A 16,962-nucleotide genomic window follows, 5' to 3' on the forward strand; every position below is an offset into this window, starting at 1 on the left:
TAACAAAAATGAGGGGTATTTTATTTGAACTAAGCAAAATTATTTGCCAATAGAACAAGAAAATTAGGCTTGTAAAGACTTTCCAAAACAAGTAAAATTAGCTAACCTCAATGAACCCGAAAAAATACTTTAAAATAAGTATACTCTCACTAATAACAACTGTACTACTATATGAGTACGTATTTTCTATTGTTTCATTGAAAATAAAACAGCAAAGTCCATTTGGCTGTCATCTGTTTTTAATTATGAGACACAATTGTGTCAAAGTCATGATTTTTGTTTTCATGCTTGAAATAAGAAATGATTACTTTAAAAAAGTAGTTTTATACTTGTGAGTGTTGATGACACAGCTTTGCAACAGTTGATATTCTAGTTTCAAGCATGTTTTACTCAATATAGCTCATCAAATCTCAGCAACAAGCTGTATCATCTTACTGAGATCATTTAGGACCAAAACACTTAAAACAAGTAAAACACTCTAACATAAAATCTGCTTAGTGAGAAGAATTATCTTATCAGACAGAAAATAAGCAAATATCACCCTTATTTGAGATACTTAATCTTACTTAGATTTCAGTTTTTGCAGTGTGCCACAATAGATCTTCTTTAATTCTTAGTGTTTCTTGGAGCCAGAAGGTTGCCATTGAAATGACTTTAGTTTCTTTCTACAATATTCAACAACTGAATGAACATCCTCCAAGTCTGCTGGTACCTCATTTTTGCCAGGGCTTATATAAATAGTCAAACAAACCAACTTGTTTGATTATTCCACTACACTGCAAAAAGTCAGTGTTCAAAAACAAGAAGAAAAAAAATACAAAAATGAGGGGTATTTTATTTGAACTAAGCAAAATTATCTGCCTATAGAACAAGAAAATTCGGCTTGTAAAGACTTTCCAAAACAAGTACAATTAGCTAACCTCAATGAACCCAAAAATATCTTAAAAGAAGTATATTCTCACTAATAACAACTGTACTACTATATGAGTACGTATTTTCTATTGTTTAATTGAAAATAAAACAGCAAAGTCCATTTGGCTGTCATCTGTTTTTAATTATGAGACACAATTGTGTCAAAGTCATGATTTTTGTTTTCATGCTTGAAATAAGAAATGATTACTTTAAAAAAGTAGTTTTATACTTGTGAGTGTTGATGACACAGCTTTGCAACAGTTGATATTCTAGTTTAAGCATGTTTTACTCAATATAGCTCATCAAATCTCAGCAACAAGCTGTAATATCTTACTGAGATCATTTAGGACCAAAACACTTAAAACAAGTAAAACACTCTAACATAAAATCTGCTTAGTGAGAAGAATTATCTTATCAGACAGAAAATAAGCAAATATCACCCTTATTTGAGATACTTAATCTTACTTAGATTTCAGTTTTTGCAGTGTGCCACAATAGATCTTCTTTAATTCTTAGTGTTTCTTGGAGCCAGAAGGTTGCCATTGAAATGACTTTAGTTTCTTTCTACAATATTCAACAACTGAATGAACATCCTCCAAGTCTGCTGGTACCTCATTTTTGCCAGGGCTTATATAAATAGTCAAACAAACTAACTTGTTTGATTATTCCACTACACTGCAAAAAGTCAGTGTTCAAAAACAAGAAGAAAAAAAATACAAAAATGAGGGGTATTTTATTTGAACTAAGCAAAATTATCTGCCTATAGAACAAGAAAATTCGGCTTGTAAAGACTTTCCAAAACAAGTACAATTAGCTAACCTCAATGAACCCAAAAATATCTTAAAAGAAGTATATTCTCACTAATAACAACTGTACTACTATATGAGTACGTATTTTCTATTGTTTAATTGAAAATAAAACAGCAAAGTCCATTTGGCTGTCATCTGTTTTTAATTATGAGACACAATTGTGTCAAAGTCATGATTTTTGTTTTCATGCTTGAAATAAGAAATGATTACTTTAAAAAAGTAGTTTTATACTTGTGAGTGTTGATGACACAGCTTTGCAACAGTTGATATTCTAGTTTAAGCATGTTTTACTCAATATAGCTCATCAAATCTCAGCAACAAGCTGTAATATCTTACTGAGATCATTTAGGACCAAAACACTTAAAACAAGTAAAACACTCTAACATAAAATCTGCTTAGTGAGAAGAATTATCTTATCAGACAGAAAATAAGCAAATATCACCCTTATTTGAGATACTTAATCTTACTTAGATTTCAGTTTTTGCAGTGTGCCACAATAGATCTTCTTTAATTCTTAGTGTTTCTTGGAGCCAGAAGGTTGCCATTGAAATGACTTTAGTTTCTTTCTACAATATTCAACTACTGAATGAACATCCTCCAAGTCTGCTGATACCTAATTTTTGCCAGGGCTTGTATAAATAATCAAACAAACCAACTTGTTTGATTATTTCACTATCAAGTCCATTTTTCATGGTCATAATTCGGCCATGTTGGAAAGTACGCTGATACATAAGGTGCTTTCGAAAGAGTTTTCCACTACACTCCTCCTTTCGGAAGTACACAAGCACGTTAACGCATGCAGCCACACGCACGCATCATGGCCGTATTAATTTCCTTCTCAAAATACCAATGAGGTTTTGGCTTGTTTAATGAGAGTGAACACAGACCACCCACCTCACTCACTCCCTCACACACACACTAACACGCACACACTACAATATTTGGAGTAACGCAACAGCCAGTTGTCTGTATTCACACGCAGTCCAAATGGCATGGAGTAGAAGTGGTGTTAAAGCATGTAAACGTCACATGTTGCGTGAATCATTACTTTTCTCCTGGAGTCCTTCTGGGTTTCTCTTCCCAAACGAGCCGTGGTCAGGCGATCTCTCCCAGACTGTAACCCGGTACTCTGAGTAAACACCGTTCTGTACACCAACTATGTGCAGGACTCAAATGGCTGCAAGTGCGTGCGGTAATATGGTGTACACCAGCAGTACTTCTTGGGTAATTGGCAGAGGCCATGGTGCTTGGAGGCAGCCGTCGTAGTCCACCACATAGGCGCTGATCCACGTGGGTGCTTCGGGACAATGACAAAAACTGAAATCTAAGTAAGAGTAAATATCTCAAATAAGGGTGATATTTGCTTATTTTCTGTCTGATAAGATAATTCTTCTCACTAAGCAGATTTTATGTTAGAGTGTTTTACTTGTTTTAAGGGTTTTGGTCCTAAATGATCTCAGTAAGATATTACAGCTTGTTGCTGAGATTTGATGAGCTATATTGAGTAAAACATGCTTGAAACTAGAATATCAACTGTTGCAAAGCTGTGTCATCAACACTCACAAGTATAAAACTACTTTTTTAAAGTAATCATTTCTTACTTCAAGCATGAAATAAAAAATCATGACTTTGACACAATTGTGTCTCATATTAAAACAGATGACAGCCAAATGGACTTTGCTGTTTTATTTTCAATGAAACAATAGAAAATATGTACTCATATAGTAGTACAGTTGGCACAGTACAGTAAACTGACAGTTAATATTTCAACATTTGACATGTGACACAGTGTTTCCCATAATCTGCCAAGATACCTGTGGCGGTGGGGGCGTGGCTATGGGCGTGGTCACATGACATCATCGAGTAATTTGCATAATTTACTACAATGATGTGATTTTCTCTAAAAAGGCTCAAAAAATGTATACTTACTAATTAATAATAACAGTTTTGTTTTAAACGTCCATCCATCCATTTTACAATATAATTACAACACTTTATGTACATATTTATATACAGATTAGAACAATAAGTTATTCACTGAAATATATGAATTAATTGTGGTTCTTACAAGAAATATATCTTATAAAATATAAAAACTAAAATGTTTCTTAAAGCTCTACCCCTTTAATTAGTGCATACTAAATAATTTAACTTTAGCCTACTACTACAACCATATTATTTACCAGCAACATAATAATTTCTCTCTTTCTATCCCCTCCTGCTCCGGCCCGGCTGCACCAAATGATAATATAAATACATTTAATAAAGTCAAATACAAATAAGGCAACAAGAGAAGTATCCTACACTTCTCTTTTGTAAAGTAAATCTGAACAGCCGATATGGGCATCTACATCAACTATATGATTTGCCTGAGAAGCTGGACAGGACAAAAAAAAAAAAAAAAAAATCTGTTTGTGGCGGACGTAATTCTTTCGTGGCGGGCCGCCACAAATAAATGAATGTGTGGGAAACACTGTGTGACATTTCTAACAATTTTGGAAACAGAAATAGTTCATGCACATTCAGATAAATTCTTCAAAATGACAATTAAAAACATTTTGGCCGGGGGCCGGGCTGTATATATGCGCACTACTTGACTGAAAGAGCACGCACTTGGCGCGATGATGTCATGTTGTCCATGGAAAAATGCATTTTTAGACAATATGATTTGCCTGAGCGGCTAGGAGACCCCGAGAGTAACAAGCGGTTGCCTTGTTGCCTTTCCATTAAGAACAATAAATTAGTTTTTAGTATAAGTTTGCTGGTTTCAAGAAATGTAATGCCGAGCACATATCATTATGTCAAGATAATGGCACTAGCATTTACTTCTTTTAAGAATATTTTTCAACATATTGAGCAAAAAGGTCTCTTTTTATTTTTCTACCAAGAAAAGTGCACTTGTTATTAGTGAGAATATACTTATTTTAAGGTATTTTTGGGTTCATTGAAGTGAGCTAATTTTACTTGTTTTGGACAGTCTTGACAAGCCAAATTTTCTTGTTCTATTGGCAGATAATTTTGCTTAATTCAAATAAAATACCCCTCATTTTTGTATTTTTTTTCTTGTTTTTGAACACTGACTTTTTGCAGCGCACCCACGAGGGATTGATGGCAACTTTCAATCTTTAAAATAATTTTTGATTAACCAATCTTGTTGTTGTTAATTTTGTGGCGAGTTTGGACCGTTTTTCATACCAATAACACCATAAATCACAGTCTATAATTATCAAACCCTAACCAGGATTTCATTGTGCCCGACAGTGAACTAATGACACAATCATCTTAACTTTGAACACACTGCACACGAGTGAATGAAGTGCATACTTACTCAACAGCCATACATGTCACAATAAGGGTGGCAGTATGAACAATGCCAACACTGTCATAAACATGTGCCATATCGTGAAACCACACTAAACAACAATGACAAACACATTTTGGGAGAATATTTGCACCGCAACACAACATAAACACTACAGAACAAATTCCCTGCAGCACCAACTCTTCCGGGACGCTACAATGTAAACAAACGCCATGGGTGGGTCTACACCTAACATCCACTGTAATGATACCAAGTACAATAGCGTATCTAGTTGATACTACTATGATTATATAAATATTTTTTAACATCACAAAATCTTTCGTTTTTTTAAAATGTATATTATGTTTATAAACTCAGTAAATATGTCCCTGGACACATGAGGACTTTGAATATGACCAATGTATGATCCTTTAACTACTTGGTATCGGATCGATACCCAAATTTGTGGTATCATCCAAAACTAATGAAAAGTATCTAAACGAGAAGAATAAGTGATTATTACATTTTAACAGAAGTGTAGCTAGAACATGTTGAAAGAGAAAGTAAGCAGATATTAACAGTAAATGAACAAGTAGATTAATAATTCATTTTCCACCATTTGTCCTTAATAATGTTGACAAAATAATAGGTAGATAAATGACACAATATGTTACTGCATACGTCAGCAGACTAATTAGGAGCCTTTGTTTGTTTACTTACTACTAAAAGACAAGTTGTCTAGTATGTTCACTATTTTATTTAAGGACTAAACTGCAATAATAAACATATGTTTAATGTACCCTAAGATTTTTTTGTTAAAATAAAGCCAATAATCAAATTCTTTGTGGACCCCTCTTATTTAGAAAAGTACCGAAATACTTTTGGTACCGGTACCAAAATATTGGTATCGGGACAACACTAATACACACACCCCGAGCACCCGTTGGCAGAAATGTAGATCGGCGCCGATTGTCCACCATACATGACTCTGGCAGGTTTAAGGGGGGAAATACAAGTTTCCACAAGTATTTGTACAACTTGATACATTTTGGAGAATATCGACATTCTCTACACTTGCTCTTGATTAGTGGTCTGGGGGACTCACCTGCCTCTGATCACTAATCATTAGAGGTGCACAAAAAAAATCGATTCACAGCCGAATCGTGATTCTTATTCATCCCGATTCTAAATCGATTAATCATTTTCAAAAATCAACATAAAATTTAAAAACTGTCTTAAAAAACAATATTATGATTTTTTTACAAGAATCAAAGACATTTTTAGGCCATCTCCATGCAATCAGAAGTAGCTTTTCTAACCTTTGAACCTGTTTTGAAAAAGTTTCCTTACAATAATTACACCGAATAACACATTGCGAGAATCCGTTTGAATTTAGAATCGGGTTGAAGTGAGAATCAATTCTGAATCGAATCATCACCCCGGTAATCGGGATCAGATTAAATTGTTAGGTGCCCAAAGATTCAGACCCTGAAGACACAATAGGGATGCACAAAAAAATCGATTCACATCCAAATTGCAATTCTTATTCATCCCGATTCTAAACCGATTCATCATTTTCAAAATCGATCTAAAATAAAATAAAGTTTTAGAAAAAAATATTATTATTATTGCTTTTTCTATAGGAATCCATTTAAAAATATATATTTTTTAGGCCATCTTCATGAAACAAGAAGGAGCTTTTCTAACATGTAACCTGTTTTGAAAAAGTTTCATTATAATTATTATGCCAAATAATACATTGCGGTTTGAATCGAGAATCGTGTTTGATCCAGAATCGATTCTGAAACTAAATTAAAATGAAGTTTTAGAAAAAAATATTATTATTATTATTATTATTGTTTTTTTCTATAAGAATCCATTTAAAATATATATTTTCAGGCCATCTCCATGCAACCAGAATTAGCTTTAAAATGGTGAAATCCTTAAATTCCTTGCCATAGCTGGTTGAGAAATGTTCTTAAAGGGTTGGACAATTTGCTCAGGCATTTGTTGACAAAGTGGTGACCCTCGCCCCATCCTTGTTTGTGAATGACTGAGCATTTCATGGAAGCTGCTTTTATACCCAATCATGGCACCCACCTGTTCCCAATTAGCCTGTTCACCTGTGGGATGTTCCAAATAAGTGTTTGATGGGAATACCTCAACTTTCTCAGTCTTTTTTGCCACTTGTGCCCGCTTTTTTGAAACATGTTGCAGGCATCAAATTCCAAATGAGCTAATGTTTGCCAAAAATAACAAAGTTTGTCGGTGTGAACATTAAGTATCTTGTCTTTGTAGTGCATTCAATTGAATATAAGTTGAAAAGGATTCGCAAATCATTGTATTCTGTTTTTATTTACCATTTACACAACCTGCCAACTTCACTGCTTTTGGGTTTTGTAAATGTGACTATGTACAGTTACACATACACACTGTAAAAAGTAGGGAGCGCATACATGGCAGATGAAATATTGATATCATAAAATGTTCTTGCAAAAACAACACATGTCCTCTTGTTGATTTATGCCAGAACATTTACTGGGAATGTGTAGCTCGTGTCAAACTACTACAGCGTACATTTGGACACGTGCGAGGACCAAATCCTGAGATGATGATGTCACTATCAGTGTGACCTCCTTTTGTTTATGCGGTGATGCAATACCATGAACACCATGCTCTCGTGCAGTCAAGTGACGTTAAATCCACGTTTGCTTTCTCAGGCTCCAAATGTGTCTCCCATCCAGAGCTTGTTTACTCGCTCAGACTCCAGCACTGACTGGCCTGCATGGAATGATGCAATTAAGGTTCCCGCCGAGGCGCAATCTGTCATTAGACGGCGTGCTGAGACTCCGCCCACAGAGAGCAGAGAGAGCGACAGGTAAGGCTGACATGATTTGTTGTCTCTTATCTTACGATACCTGCTCTTGTTCCTGTTTAGAAGTCTTTGAAATGCTTTTTCACCCTCATTTTCACTGAAAATAATACAATTAGATATAGACAATAATGAATTTTTTCAAATACATCTTAACAAATTACAGTTATTTAACTTAATTGAAAAAAAAATTCTTAAAATTAAAAAAAAAAAAATGTTTTTAAACAAAATTCTAAATAGTCGATTACATTTCTTTAAAAAAACAACATAAAAATATATATAAATTATAATAAAGAAAATGATAACTTGTGACATACCGTGTTTAGCAAGTACCACGTCTTCGAAAAAATTAACATGGAAATAAAAAATATTTACAAAAATTCTTCTTAAAAAATTACATCCCTAAAAAATGTTTTTGAGGAATTATAATTCATTTAAAACAACGATATTTTGTGAATTACCTTTTTTTTTTTTTTTTAGCAAGTTGCACAGCTACTAAAAAAAAAAATGAAAAAAATAATTATTGATTTAAACAAATAACAAATTTGAGAGTTATAAGACTTATTTTAATAAAATGTAAATACAAATTTTGGTCATTCAAAAATAAATATTTTTTTTAACAAATATCTAGTTAACTGATTACATTTATAAAAATGTATTTAGAGAAATTATAATGCATTAAAAAAAATGATATTTTGTGACTTACCATTTTTTAGTAAGTAGCACAGCTAATGGAAAAAAATAAATGAAAAATATTTTTTGGGAATGGAATTAAAATTAAATAACAAATTAGTGAATATATAAATATAAATATATACACTACCGTTCAAAAGTTTGGGGTCACATGTAAATGTCCTTATTTTTGAAGGAAAAGCACTGTACTTTTCAATGAAGATAACTTTAAACTAGTCTTAACTTTAAAGAAATACACTCTATACATTGCTAATGTGGTAAATGACTATTCTAGCTGCAAATGTCTGGTTTTTGGTGCAATATCTACATAGGTGTATAGAGGCCCATTTCCAGCAACTATCACTCCAGTGTTCTAATGGTACAATGTGTTTGCTCATTGGCTCAGAAGGCTAATTGATGATTAGAAAACCCTTGTGCAATCATGTTCACACATCTGAAAACAGTTTAGCTCGTTACAGAAGCTACAAAACTGACCTTCCTTTGAGCAGATTGACTTTCTGGAGCATCACATTTGTGGGGTCAATTAAACGCTCAAAATGGCCAGAAAAAGAGAACTTTCATCTGAAACTCGACAGTCTATTCTTGTTCTTAGAAATTTTTGTTTCATATTTGTTTTAGTAGCTGTGCTACTTGCTAAAAATAGTATATCATAAGTTATATATATATGTATGTATGTATGTATGTATATATATATATATATATATATATATATATATATACACATATCCATTTTCTACCGCTTGTCCCTTTCGGGGTTGCGGGGGGTGCTGGAGCCTATCTTAGCTGCATTTGGGCGGAAGGCGAGGTACACCCTGGACAAATCGCCACCTCATCACAGGGCCAACACAGACAGATATATATTAAATACAATAATTTAAAAAGTAAGCAATTTAAATAAATCTTAAGAAATTAGCAAGTCATACGACATAATTTTTATAAAATGTAAAATAAATTAGAATTTTAAAATTATAAAATATTTTTTTCAACAATATGTAATTAATCCATGACATTTCTAAAAAACATTAAAAAAATATGACATGCCATTTTTTTTAGCAAGTAGCACAGCTACTAAAACAGATTACATTATCATACAAATAAAAACAATATTGTATTTATTAAGTATCTTGAAGATTCAATTTATTGTCATTAAACATGCATAAAATAAAAATTACATTAATTATTTTATTATTATGCTAAGTGTAATTATTTATGGGTGGACATAATACTAATCCAATTCAAATTAAACCACCATGTAAAAAACAAACATTACAAAAAGCAGTATAGTGTAATAAAGGGCGTTACACCTAATATATCATTTTAATGACATGTCATTATCATTATTACTATTTATGTTTGCTACATTGCAACAAGACAGTAGTAAGCGGTATCAAAAGTGAATCCGTATGTTGAGAGAATCTCTGCAAACAACAAAATGAGGTCGTATATTTAGTGATTATTTATTACTATTATTGTGTTGTAGTTTTTATGAATGGATACCGTGTGTATATAAACATGAACAACAGGCTGTAAGTACATTGCAGGATATTTCTACTCTCATGTGTGCTGCAAACCACCACCTCGCTTTGAAGTTTTCACGTGTGTGCGTGCGTGTGTGTGTGTGTGTGTGTGTGTGTGTGTGTGTGTTTAGTGTAGTAGTGGCTGAGAAAGAGTTGTGCAAATGTTTAACGGCTGCATTGTGGCATTGATGCTGCTTGGCGAGGGCCTCCATGTTTGCGCTCCTAATCTGTAGTTTACAAAGTCAACACGCTAGCAACACACTAGCAACACTTGGCTTGCGTGCTGCTTGCTTGTGCAGTACGGGGGAAAAAAAGAAGAAATCGTCTGTTCCAGGGTCAAACTGTTGACATCTTCAAACCATTTCTTCAACTGTCATGACCTGTCAACACAGGTCATGTCTTAGTTTGAGTTTGTTGGCGTTTTCCTTGTGTTTGGTGTATTGGTTCCTGTCTCTTGCTCTTATTTTGGTTGCTGTTCCTGTTTTGTTTGTGTTCCCCCTGCAGCAACTTCACTCCTGCTGTCAGATAAGTTGCTGCTCGTTAGCGTCGGAACAATATTCTTTGTGGACGCGTGCTTTGCTCACGTCCAACATTCACACTGCAAAATGTCAGTGTTCAAAAACAAGAAAAAAAAATACAAAAATGAGGGGTATTTTATTTGAACTAATGAAAATCATCTAACAAGAAAATTTGGCTTGTCAAGACGTTCAAAAACAAGTAAAATTAGCTAACCTCAATGGACCCAAAAATACCTTAAAATAAGTATATTCTCACTAATAACAAGTGCACTTTTCTTGGTAGAAAAAAAAAAAGACCTTTTTGCTCAATATGTTGAAAAATATTCTTAAATGAAGTAAATGCTAGTGCCATTATCTTGACATAATGATATGCGCTCAGCATTACATTTCTTGAAACCAGCAAACTTATACTAAAAACTAATTTATTGTTCTTAATGGAAAGGCAACAAGGCAACCGCTTGTTACTCTCGGGGTCTCCTAGCCGCTCAGGCAAATCATATGGTCTAAAAATGCATTTTTCCATGGACAACATGACATCATCGCGCCAAGTGCCTGCTCTTTCAGTCAATTAGTGCGCATATATTTACAGCCCGGCCACAATTTTTTTTAATTGTAATTTTGAGGAATTTATCTGAATGTGCATGAACTATTTCTGTTCAAAATTGTTAGAAATATCACATGTTAAATGTTTAAATATTAACTGTCAGTTTACTGTACTGTGCCAACTGTACTACTATATGAGTACCTATTTTCTATTGTTTCATTGAAAATAAAACAGCAAAGTCCATTTGGCTGTCATCTGTTTTAATTATGAGACACAATTGTGTCAAAGTCATGATTTTTCTTTTTTTCATGCTTGAAATAAGAAATGATGACTTTAAAAAAGTAGTTTTATACTTGTGGGTGTTGATGACACAGCTTTGCAACAGTTGATATTCTAGTTTCAAGCATGTTTTACTCAATATAGCTCATCAAATCTCAGCAACAAGCTGTAATATCTTACTGACATCATTTAGGACCAAAACACATAAAACAAGTAAAACACTCTAACATAAAATCTGCTTAGTGACAAAAACTATCTGTTCAGACAGAAAATAAGCAAATATCACCCTTATTTGAGATATTTAATTATTATTAGATTTCGGTTTTTGCAGTGCAGTGCGTTTACTTTATATCCTGTTTAGTTGAAGTATTGCACAGCCTTCCATATGCTCCAGTGCATGTCCTGATGCACTCGTTTTTTGTTTTTTGCCAAAAAACAAGTACGTGGACTCCATCTAGTGGTACGCCAAAGAATCACTTGATTAAAGCACAGTGTTTGATTGCCCTTTATTCAAACACAGTGTTACTGTTCAAACCGTGTGTAATGTTAGAGTGGCCAAAAATCTTAAATACACTTGTTAAATAAAACCTCTGCCTTGGTTTAAATGAATTCTTAGGCTTACTACGCTACTGTATTTTAATGTTGGTGGTACTTGGAGGGCCAAGTTTGGTACCAGGTGGTACCTGGTAAAACAAAAACAAAAGTAGGAAGCCCTGTGGAAGACCTCTGTACTAGTTTATAAAAATATTGCGACCCTGAGGGACACCATCTTGTATTGCAGTGAATGCCAGTTGGCAAAATGTAGAAAAGGAATTAAACAAAAAAAAAGCAAAAAGTCTGTAAGTGTTGATGCTAATAAACATTTTTTGTAATTAATACTACTACTAATAATAATAATACCTAATACCTGTTTTATTTTTTATTTTTTTATTTTTTTTAAACATGTATATACGTATATATATATATATATATATATATATATATATATATATATATATATATATATATATATATATATATATGTATGTATGTATGTATGTATGTATATATATGTATATATATATATATATATATATATATATATATATATATATATATATATATATATATATATATATATATGTGTGTGTGTGGGTGTGTGTGTGTGTGTGTATATATGTATATGTATGTATGTATATATATGTGTGTATATATATATATATATATATATATATATATATATATATATATATATATATATATATATATATATATATATATAGTAAAGCAAAAATGTAAACAAATTGGATGAAAACAAACAAAAACAGTCTTTTCTAATTTAACCGTATATATTTTTGAACTTTAGGCTCCTTATAACAAGGGATACTTTGAGAAATAGTATAGTTCTAAATCATGTTTTGTAATTAAATTTAAAAAAAATATATATATGTATATATATATGTATGTATATATATATATATATATATATATATATATATATATATGCTTTTCTCATTCAACTGAATATATTTAAGTAATTTAAGCTTTTTGTAACAATGGATATATATTGAAAAAGTAAGGTTTTAATCCTGTTTATATATATATTATATATATATTTTTTTTACTTATGCTTTCTTTAATTGTACTCATATTTTTTTTAAATGTACACAAAGATATTTTGCACTTTTGCTAACAATTTTTGGATTAATTACTGCACCCCTGACCTTTGACCTTACAAGCGGGGACTTCTTTACTGCTCCTCTCGGAAGTCTGAGCTGAAGCTCCTGTGGAAGACCTCTGTACTAATTTATAGAAATATTGGGACCCTGAGGGACACCATTTTGTATTGCAGTGAATGGCAGTTGGCAAAATGTAGAAATGGAATTAAACAAAAAAAAAGCAAAAAGTCTGTAAGTGTTGATGCTAATAACAATTTTTAGTAATTAATACTAATAATAATAATACCTGTTTTATTTTTATTTAAATTTTTTTAAACATGTCCAAAATAAATGAGTGCATTTTTACAGTGCAAGAAATAAAAATAATCAAAATGTCATCAAAAATGTCCCCCGCACTTCTGACATAAATCTTCCTTTTAACTGATTCCTTTCAATCTGTGGAGAAAATGTCATCAAATGCACGCCGCACCAAAAGGAGAGAAATATGTGCTATAAAAAAATAAAAAATAAACTGCCAACCCTCCCACACACAACCATTGAAAGGCGTCATTCGTCAGCGTTGACTTTACAAAATAAATCCTCCAAATGGAGGGCAGCCATTCCTGCCTCCGCGCGGGGAAATATTGCCTATTCATTCCTCCGTGGCGACACGGCCGCAGTGTTTCTGTGGCGACGGTGCTAATCCTGGTTTTGGTACACAGTGTGCACGCTAATCTCTGCAAAGCTCTGTGTCCAATGGCTGCGCCGAGCGCTCAGTGCCGCCACGCTCGCTCTATCGCCAGCTCACAGCCGTGGCGAGCTGGTGGCACGAGGACACGCCCACGCCACAACATGGAGGAAGTGCAACCAACAGATTTACACTGAGCTCGTGCAGACTCATGCAAACAAACATCTTATTTTCTTATATTTCCTCTATTTTAAGCACTGATTGGTTGCCTTTTTTGACATGAGTCAGCGTTTTTCCTCTATTGAATTTATGTGTTTGGCAAATTCTGCACAACTTGACACGTCAACAAAAGGTTCCACTTGTGGCAGTTTATTAGATTTCTGTCAGACTCAAGGATAGGATAGGACTAGGACTTTATTGTCATTGCACAAGTACAACGAAACTTTGTTTTCAGCACAAACCCGTTCAAGATTAGACAAACAAACAGTGTACAGGGTTACAGAACAGGAACGCTGATGGGTCGCCACGAGGTGCCCCGTAAAAGATGGGAAAAAGGTAAAACGCTGGGGAAGAACATGAGTAAAAAAAAATGCAATCTAGACTGGGCTCCTAAGGGGGCCTAGTCTGGAGTGGGGAAAAAAACCTCCATGCAATGCACACATAAACATGTTACATTTAATCACGACAACTCGCAACAGAGGGGTGGGGGAGTTGGGGCCCTGGAGGTCGACTGCTGCTATAAAGCACTGCCAGCCGTCCATCACCCCGAAGGGGATTCAAGCGGTGGTGAAGGCGTGGGGTGGGGGTTGGGGGGAGGGGTGTATATGCCCATTGTCTTGGGTGTGTTGATGTAGTGTCCATAGGCCTGGGGCGGTTCTGCACGCAAGCAAAAGTTCGACTCCAGGTGTCGTTGAGGAGGGAGGGAGGTCAAAAACGTCCATCATTGAGTAGTCCTCGGGGGGGGGGATGTTTTCAGAACAGCCTGCTCCGGTTGTTGCATCAAGGCCATTCGAGGGAGTCAAATCGTAGATTAGGATTTTGTTTTTCCGCGAACAGACATTACAATGGCTTGTCTGTTCTATTCCATGCCGGCCCTCATATCCAATTTTTCCCTTTCAACCAGCTTTTCCATGATGTGATCCATCTTGCGATTCAGTTCAGAAATCGCCCCAGACTGTGATCCCTCAGCCCGGCCCAATGCTTCCATTGCGACGAACAGCCTTTGACATTTTAACAAAAAATGTGGAAAAAGCTTGTATATATGTATATGTATATTCATATATGTGTGTGTATATGTATGAATATATATATATATATATATATGTATATGTGTGTATATATACATGTGTATATATATATAGATATAAATATATATATATAACATATGTATATATACATGTGTATGTGTATATGTATATATCTATATACATATACACATGGAATTATATGTATATATCTATATACATATACACACACATATATATATATATATATATATATATATATATTTATATATATATATATATATATATATATATATATATATATATATATATATATATATATATATATATATATATATATATATATCTCCTTCTTTGGCAGCTTAGTCACAGTTGACCATGCTAATTTACGCTCTTGTGTCAGACACTTATTTCGATTTGATGTTTAATTTTTTATTTAATTTATTTTTAATTTATCTTTTATTTTTATTTTGTAATGGTACTTTAATTATTATTAATAGTTTTTTTTAAAAAATTTATTTAAATAGTTTTACATCCTATTTTAGTCAATTATTAGTAATATCTTTTCAGTTTTAATGAGTGTTGTAATTATACAATGCACATATCTAATTATAATTTTCACATTTTAACTTGATGTTTTGTTGATACGGTACATTCATGTTTGTTGACAACGCCTAGCATGGCTGTACAAGCCAATTCTTGAGTGACAGTCCCTGTTGCACTTAGTGCAAACATGTGTATATATATATATATATATATACTGTGTGTATATATATATATATATATATATATATATATATATATATATATATATATATATATAGTATATTTTGTAAAGCAAAAATGTAAACAAACTGGATAAAAACAAACAAAAACAGTCTTTTCTAATTTAACTGTATATATTTTTGAACTTTAGGCTCCTTATAACAAGGGATACTTTGAGAAATAGTACAGTTTTAAATCATGTTCTGTAAAGCAAAAATAATAATAATAATAATAATATATATATATATATATATATATATATATATATATATATATATATATATATATATATATATATATATATATATATATATATATATATATATATATATATATATATATATATATATACATATATAGACTTTTCTCTTACATATTTAAGTAATTTAAGCTTTTTGTAACAAGGGATATATATTGAAAAAGTAAGGTTTTAATCCTGTTTATATATATTTATTTTTTTTACTTATGCTTTCTTTAATTGTACTTATATATTTTTTTTAAATGTACACAAAGATATTTTGCACTTTTGCTAACAATTTTTGGCTTAATTACTGCTCCCCTAACCTTTGACCTTACAAGCGGGGACTTCTTTACTGCTCCGCTCTGAAGTCTGACCCCTCCAGGTCACCTGGCAACAACTTAAATCGTCCCAATAAAGCTCTCCTCCGTTCAGACACTTTCACATATTTTCCCTTTTGTTTTTGGAGCGACTTGGCAGGAAGTTGGAGATGGAGCGCTTGGACCCCCCTGGTGTCTCCTTGGGGGTCAAACATTCAGAGTCTTGGTGGGATGACTCATCTACTTTGCTCAGGTATTTCCTCCATTTGTCGGACGTCTTTAAGGCCCTTTTTTTCTGCTTCTGTGCACCTGCGTGTGTATTAGAAGCAGATGTCCCGTGACGCACTTCAGACCAGCGTTACAATCCAAATAAGAACATATCTCTCGCAGCAGGTGCAGCAACTCCATTGGAAATACTATCCTTCTCTTTTTTATAACTCCTGCATGATACTGTTGACTTTTGACTTGATATTCTTGCTGCAGAGGAAATAAACTACTTCAAACTGAGGAACTTCAAACTTCTAAATTGTGATCTGACGGGTTGTTCCTTCAGCTTCCACTTTGCAAATATCATTAGTACTTTCATATATACAGTACTGGCCAAAGGTTTGGACACACCTTCTCA

The 16,962-nt window shown here is 33.1% G+C and overlaps 1 protein-coding gene across 4 annotated transcripts in view; it reads left to right on the forward strand.

Moving 5' to 3' along the window:
- si:ch211-194g2.4 (nephronectin) overlaps positions 1-16,962 on the forward strand; it is a 37,332-nt gene that overhangs the window by 3,284 nt on the left and 17,086 nt on the right. For 3 of the 4 annotated variants that reach the window (XM_062032455.1, XM_062032460.1, XM_062032456.1), the window contains exons 3-4: positions 7,743-7,900; positions 16,487-16,590. The gene's annotated coding sequence lies outside the window, so the exon portion shown is untranslated. The remainder of the gene's footprint in view (positions 1-7,742; positions 7,901-16,486; positions 16,591-16,962) is intronic. The other variant, XM_062032457.1, reaches the window with a different exon arrangement.

Source organism: Entelurus aequoreus, linkage group LG22, assembly GCF_033978785.1.
Source record: "Entelurus aequoreus isolate RoL-2023_Sb linkage group LG22, RoL_Eaeq_v1.1, whole genome shotgun sequence".
In the NCBI taxonomy this organism is placed as follows: domain Eukaryota; kingdom Metazoa; phylum Chordata; class Actinopteri; order Syngnathiformes; family Syngnathidae; genus Entelurus; species Entelurus aequoreus.